Here is an 8,118-nt window from a genome sequence, read left to right as displayed (position 1 = left end):
ATCATTTTTTTTAACTTCTCAAAACTTTTCCGGACTTCCTAAAATTTCCACAATTTTCCTAACGATCATGAATCTTCTCTAAAATTTTAACAATTCACTGAATTTCTCGAAACTTTTTGAAACTTTATGTAATTTCCCTGCTCAGAAATATCTCTGCTCTGATGATATCTGTTCTTTCTTGAAGTTTATTTTTTGCTTAGAGTTTTATTAGCGTTATCAATATTTTCCTCGAAGCTCTCGAAACTTCTCTAAAGTGTTTGCCGTTCTCATGAAGCTTGTTGTACTACCATGAATTAAATTGAACTGTTGTAAAAATGTTTAAGCTTGTGTGAACTTATGGACTTATGTTATCTCTAAATTTCTCTGAAAATTTGGGAACTTCTTGAAATTTCTCGCTAATTTAGTGAAACTAATGGAACTGAACTCCCCTGAAATTCGCTTTGTTAGTAAGGCTCCACTACACTTATTTGAGATGCTCCCGAAATGTCCATAAAAGTTCCTGAAGTTTTCGGATCTTCCCTTAAGTTCCATAGACTTTTATGAAGTTCTCGAAATGTTTCTGAAGATTTCTGTACTTCTGTGACGTTTTCGACATTATTCTGAAATTTCAGGAACTTCATTAGGCTTCCGCAGCGAAATAATTAATATAGTTCTATGAATTTCACTGAAGTTCTCAAGATTTGTATGAAGTTGCCCAAAATATTTCACAATTTCCTTTAAATTCTCTAGACTACTCTGCCTTAGTATTTTTTTTTTAAGAATCCACATTTTACTGGTACTGATTTAATTGCCTTTAAGTTCTACAATTTTTCTTAAGTCTTATTAAGTTTATAAATGCTCACGGAACTTTGCCTTAAATCACTAATTTTCCCTGCAAGAATTTTTCAATGATTATCTTAATTTCTCTAAATTGATCAAATGTTTCGGTTAATTTTCTGATTTATATTTATAATTCTCTGAAGTTTCTAAAGTTTTCAGATCAATCATTGAATTCTCGGAATATCCCATAATTCTAAGGAACTCCTTGTAAGTCGCTGCGAAGTTCCTTAAGTTAATGTGATTTTTCTGATTTTCTGGAATTTCTTGAAGTTCTCTGGAATTAAGAAGTTCTCTGGAATTTCTTGAAAATATTGGTGCTTGCTAAAAGTTCTCGTCTTTTTTTAATTAAGGGAACATCGTTGATGTTCCCTATTCAACTTAGCTAATTATTCGAATTTACTTTAGATCTTGAAATTTTCATGATATAAAAATAAATACTCTCACATTTTCCGGGTGTTCACATAATTTTTATTGCGTTCCAGAAATTTTATCTGAGCGAACCAAGATTCCGGAAATTCTTATTTCAGCTATCTCCTTGCATTTTTTTTAACTGCTCCTTAATTCTCTCATCTGTCTTGCCGTCTTGATGTTCTCGGAGCTTCCCTGAATCTCTCAACAATAATGAAGATCTAGGGTTCTGCTTTAAAATAAATAGAATTTTCGCAAACACATTTAAACTTCCTTGGAACTTTCTGGATATCCGTGAAGTAATATGTAATATTTCTGAAGTTTTCGTAAATGTTCTGAAGGTCTCTGTACAGAATCTTTTGGAACATTTTATGGGTTCTTGATTTTATTTCAGCACCTCATGGAACTATCTTGAATTTGTCTAAACTCACGCATATAGATTTTTTAACCAAATTCAATAGGCTGGGCTAAAAAGTGACTCGCTACCAACCCTGTATTTGGTAGCAACAGCACGAGCAGGATGGGGTGCTTGGTAGGGTAAGGCTGCTCGGAGAATGCCAAATTCATGAATTCTTCGAGGAACAAGTTTCAGGCGAGACTGTTGCTGTTGCACGTTTCAGGTGTGTTCTACGACTGCGGCCGTAGATTTAAGTAAAAGTAAGTTCTAATTAATTAAAACATTTAAGCAAAGCATCAAAAATATCTCCAAATGACAAAATGACAAGCGATCAATGAACCGAATGATAATGCTATGTCAGGAGTAGAAAGTAATAATTCAGTGTCAACATTTAAAAGGGGCGTAAGTGCTTTTGTAAACAATGGCTTTAGTCGTCGATTTTTCGCAAATAAAAGCCCACCCCTCCAAATTACCAATGCTAGCTGAGACAGGAAACATTCATCTACCAGCTGGTGTCATTCAATTCCATGAGTTAGGGGATGAGTACTTAAGGGGGTTAGATTTTGATAAGTTCTTTAGTCGGAATGACACTGATGAAGACTGCACATTGTAGTTGAAATACGTATCTGTCATGGATACCAAAATTAATTAAGTGGAATTAAATGGAAGATAACCTTTTTTGCTGTTTTAAAGGAGTACCGATAATTTCTAGCTCATTCCGGAAATAATTTCTGGATAATACTTAGGAAATTCTTCTGAAATTCTAAGGGAATTTCAGTTCCAAGGTGGTCTGTGTAAAAGTCAAGAAGAGTTCTAAAAATAATTCCATAGGACTTCTGAGAAGAATTTTAAAATAGTTCATAGAGTTCTACAAACTTCGAAAAGAACCTCAAGGAATTCTGAGGATGGACTTTTTCGCAACTGTACAAAGTTTAAAGACAGCTTTTGGATTCCCTATTTGTAAAGAAGGTATTAGTTTTCCAATAAACCCTGGTCGATTGTTGTCTCACTAAAAATTCGTGTAAGAATCTTCTCTGAAAATTTCAAGCAGTAATGCAAAATATCATAACACTCAGGTGGCACTCGTCTTCGCATCAACCGACTATCGCTGACAGATCGTTTTGTCACGTAGTAAGAGTTAGAGCCATGGCATACAACAGTCACCAGTAATGGTCGCTGCTCACAAGCAAAACGTAAACTCGTTGCTGATAATGAAAAGCACAACGAAAACAGTGAAGACTTCTGCAGTACGATCATGAGAAAAAGCGAAACTACAAAAGAAAATGAAAACAATGCCTACGCATTCCAAGTTCGTCTCGGCAGGCGCGAGTGTGTGAGTTACAAACAAAGCAGGCAACATTAAACGGAAGCTTTTGAGCTCACTCACCAACACACTCACATAAGCAAGCAAAGCAGCAACTGCTTCAAAACGAGCACAGATGAGTGTCGTGATTGTCAGTAATGACCAGATCGGTGATGGATCACAACAGAAGACGACATTCACCAGTTGCTTTTTACTTCTTTCGTCAACTTGATGGATGGTCATGGAGAGAGCTTCGACGAGCACATTGATAGGAATGTGCAAAGCGTTACTATCATCAGCTGTTTGAGGATCGTGATTGTGATAGGTCGCAACTCTGTTACAAGTCATTTGTTACAGAGGTTAAAAATTTACAGCTGTTTATGTGCGTTGCAATAAATTCGGGTTTGTCCTTTATATCATCGCTAAAATTTGTTGAATGTTCGGCATCATTTTCTGTCACCCCAACTGGTGGAACTTAGAGACAGGGTTGACATGCTCAATCCTTCGCACATGTCGTCATTCCGTTAACAATCCTGTACTCGCTTGTCAAACTAGTTTTGTGCGCTTTCGTTCCAATTGTTACATGTTTTTTTAACCTTTTTAATGGTCCTATTAGCCTTGGCATTTGGTCAAAATTTGAAAAAATTAAAACTCCAATTTTCGCTGAAAATGGCCAAGTTTAACGTACTCGCAACGGTCATAGTAAAGTGTAACTACAACAGCATATAAGGGCTTAAAAAACCTTGACCTTGACCTTGTCAAAAATAAACTGTAACGATGCCTTCAAAATATAGAAAAACGTACTGCACAAAATTTCAGAAAGGTAACTGAATAAAAGATGATACCAGTACCTTGCAGAATATATTTTCTTTGGTTTATATTTTTAGCCTGTAAAGAAGACCATGACGCAAAATATTATTACAACATATTTCATTCAAAATATTAATGGAACTGTAACTTCCAAGAAATCTTTAAAAACTATTTTGAAAGATATTCTGGATTTTCGAAGCCAATTATAACACAAAAACATTATGCTGCCGATCTTTTCGGGCAATCCAAGCTGTCTGATTCCTACAGGGTTCAAAAATTGGAAGAAACCGACCGAGTTGCTGGACAAACACAATGGCAGTGATACCCATGTTGGTAGCATGGAAGCGTGGAAGATTTTCAAAACCAGGAAGGGTATCGCATTGGACCACCAAAAACAGCTATGATTGCTGCTAGAGAGGCAAAGTGGCTACAGAATCGCTCTATAATGGAACGTTTCATCGATATTGTGCGCATACTTTGCAAAGGTGGCCGACCACTTCGTGGACATTCGGTAGGAGCGGAAAGTGTCACCCAGTTGGTGGCTATCTAAGATCCTGTGCTGGAAAAACACTTGGCGGAAGGTGCCTAAAATAACCAGTACACAAGTACCGTATTCAAAATGACATGATTACGTCATTGCACAATGTAATGACGAACCGATCTTCATCGATATCGTCGATTGGATTAAATTGCCAATTTCCATTGGCTGTCTGAGGGTAGTTTGCATTGAAGAAGATGAACCACCACCGGAGCAAAAAATAAATAAAATAAGCTAGATTGAACAGCAGGGAAATAGTGGGAGGTGGACACTATACACCACGCACTTTGGAGTACTTCCCATTTTTTTGACAATCTCTCCGAAACGTGTGAAATATCGATAAATTTCGTGCTGTTGTTTGCTGTAATCAACACGTCATCCTCGCATCATCGAATCCCGACCCGTCTCCATATTTTCACTGTGCAGCTCCGTCAAAGCAGAATGGACCAAAAACAATGCGGAGAATGTCAGCTCGTTATCAACGACCTCGAGCCGCTGCGCTGTGGTTTTTGCGAAACATTCTACCACATCAGCCAGCAGTGTTGCGGTATTAATATCCGCGATCGAAGGAACCATTATCAGCTGGAAAGATACTCTTCGTTTGCAATTCCTGTCGTGGGGTTCTACAGGGCCGCTCTATCCGCTGTTTCATCGACGATCCGCAGCAACAACAAATGCAACCCCCCTCGCTTGCTTCGTTGCCAGATCAGGTTCGGCAACTGCATGATGCCGTGGCTGAGCTAAGTAAAAAAGTCGACAATTTCTCTGCTAAGCCACAACGCAACCCGTCACTGAGTGCTACACCAGTTTGGCCCAAACCGAATGCAAAACGCCGTCGTGAAGACCGATCTGATATTGACGTGCCAACCGTAAATGGAACGAAAACAATTGACTTGAGTGGTCTTTCCGTTCCCTCTATTGCTCCTAGTGCACCTCCGGAGAAATTCTGGCTATATCTTTCTCGCCTGAACCCGCTCATCACCGATAACGACGAGCAGAGTATTGTGTCACGCTGCTTGAGCTTAACTGAACCTGTCGATGTGGTGCGTTTGGTTCCCAGAGGAAAAGTCGTATCCAGTATGACATTTGTGTCATTCAAGATCGGTTTGGATCCTTGTTTGAAAGATGCTGCGCTCGATCCGGATTCCTGGCCTGCCGGATTACAGTTTCGCGAGTTTATTGATTCGGCAAAAAACTAGCGTGCTACGTTTCTCCAACTGTTGACACCATCGCCACAACTTCATCGGATCCGGGACACCCTAGAACAGGCACTAAGGAAGCTCCCGAGCCCCCCGACCCAGTCGCGCTTGCTGCTGACATCCGCTATCGTCATCGTCCCGGTCCTGTGGTCGGTGGTGGTATCGGGGGCTTCCGGCCTGCAACTCCAGGCGAGTATAATTGCGATTTCGAACTTTCGGTACCTGATTTCCCTTCAACTTCCAGTTCGCGTAGTGGCATCTTGAGTGGTCTCCGGATTTACTACCAAAATGTGCGTGGGCTGCGGACTAAAATCGACCCGTTTTTCCTGGCTGTCTCGGAGGCTGAGTACGATTTGATTGTTCTGACAGAAACGTGGCTGGATGACCGGATTTACTCACCACAGCTGTTTGGATCGCATTATTCCGTCTTCAGAACCGACCGCTCTCCCCTAAACAGTAAAAAATTGCGTGGTGGTGGGGTTCTGATCGCCGTCACAACGAAACTGACCAGCTATGTAAGTACCTCGCCCATTTCAAGTCTGCTAGAGCAAATCTGGATTGTTGTGGATCTGCCAAGAACCAAGCTCAGTGTAGGCGCAGTATACCTACCCCCCGAACGAAAAAACGACTGCACGATCATCCATGAGCACGTTAATTCGTTGGGCTCGATTTCGTCTCAATTGTGCCGCAATTCTCCCGCTCTCCTATTTGGCGACTACAACCAAGCTGGTTTACAGTGGCGTTTCTCTGACAGTGGCACACCATTCATTGATCCTCTGCTATCGCATATGCCGGTTGCTTGCTGTGAACTTCTGGACGGATTTAACATTCATGGGTTCACTCAGGCGAACATTTTTCCCAACCGTAATGGACGTTTGTTAGATCTTGTTCTGATAAATGACTCAGCATTACCAGACACTTCTGTTTCTCTACCGGTCGAGCCACTGATCGATCTAGATGCCGACCATCCCGCTCTCGTCGTGTCACTAAGTTTATCCACTCCAATTGAATAGATACCGTTTTCCGAGTGCTGCTTTCTGGACTTTCGCCGGGCCGATTACACTGCATTGAACAATGCGCTTGCGGAAATAGATTGGCACTGTATCGAAACGGCCGCTAGTGTCAATGATGCTGTGGATTGGTTCAGCTCTGCGCTGGAAGAAGTTATTTTCCGCACTGTCCCAGCAAGACGTCCCCCGCAGAAGCCTCCATGGTCGAACCCACGCCTACGTAAACTAAAACGTCAGCGCTCCGCCGCACTCCGAAGGTACTTCAGCTCTCGCTCACCGTTCTACAAGCAACAGTTTAATTTCGCAAGTCGTCGCTATCGAAACTACAACCACTTACTCTATAATCGGCACGTGAGACGCACGGAAGCGAACCTTCGGTCGAACCCGAAAGTTTTTTGGTCGTTTGTAAATTCAAAACGGAAAGAATCCGGGCTCCGTGTTCCATGTTCCTCGGAGATGATACGGCCTGCAGCGAAAGTGAAAAATGCAGCTTGTTTGCTCGTCAATTCAAACCAGTCTTCTACGATTTTTCCGCTTCACCGACACAGGTGTTGGTCGCAACCTCCGGGATGCCACGTGATGTTTTTAGTTTTGGCATACCTCACATCACTGAAGACATGGTGATAGCCACAACACGCAAAATGAAGAACTCATTCGCCGCTGGTCCTGACGGAATTCTCTCGTCAGTTTTAAAACGATGTGCAGTCAACCTCTGCCTTCCACTTGCGCGACTTTTTAATTTCTCGGCACAGCAAAGTGAATTCCCCTCCCGCTGGAAGCTTCCTATCTAATAATCGTGGGATTTCCTCCATGTGCGCCTGCTCTAAACTTTTCGAGATTATTTTAAATGATGCTCTGTTTATGTGCTGTAAAAATTATATCGATACGGACCAACATGGTTTTAACCCCAAGCGATCGGTTTCCATGAACCTGGTGCAGTTTACCTCTGACTGTCTGCTGGATGGCAAGTTGATGCTGCATACATGGACTTAAAAGCCACTTTTGACAGGGTGGATCATGAAATCCTGCTTGCTAAGTTGGAGATACTAGGTGTCTCATCTACGGCTGTGAAATGGTTCAGATCGTACTTAGTGAATCGCTCTGTACGAGTCAAGATTGGCGCGACGGAATCAAATGTTTTCTCAAACAACTCGGGGGTCCCGCAAGGCAGCAACCTGGAACCTCTGCTGTTTTCGATCTTTTTAAACGACATCGCTCTGTTGTTGCCATCTGGATGCCGTCTTTTCTACGCAGATGACGCCAAAATCTACAAAATTATCAAAAGCCTCTCGGACTGTTGAAATCTCCGGCATATGCTATGTATTTTCGCTGACTGGTGCACGAGAAATTTGATAGGCCTGAGCATCGAAAAATGCAACGTCATCTCCTATCACCGTAAAAACGAACCAATTATGTATGACTATGTGCTCTTTGGACGTTGCATTGCCCGTGTAGAACAAAAAAAAAGGATCTCGGTGTTACTCTGGACTGCGGGCTCACCTTCAAAATCCATTATAACGACATCATTTCCCGAGCCAATCGCCTACTGGGTTTTATTTTCAAAATTGCCGATGAATTCCGGGACCCGTTATGCCTCAGATCACTTTACTGCTCACTTGTGCGGTCTATATTAG

The sequence above is a fragment of the Ochlerotatus camptorhynchus genome, unplaced genomic scaffold (assembly GCF_037179485.1).
Source record: "Ochlerotatus camptorhynchus isolate MF236.1 unplaced genomic scaffold, CSIRO-AGI_Acam_v1.1 ptg000018l, whole genome shotgun sequence".
Lineage (NCBI taxonomy): Eukaryota > Metazoa > Arthropoda > Insecta > Diptera > Culicidae > Ochlerotatus > Ochlerotatus camptorhynchus.
Note: the sequence above shows the minus strand (reverse complement) of the source record.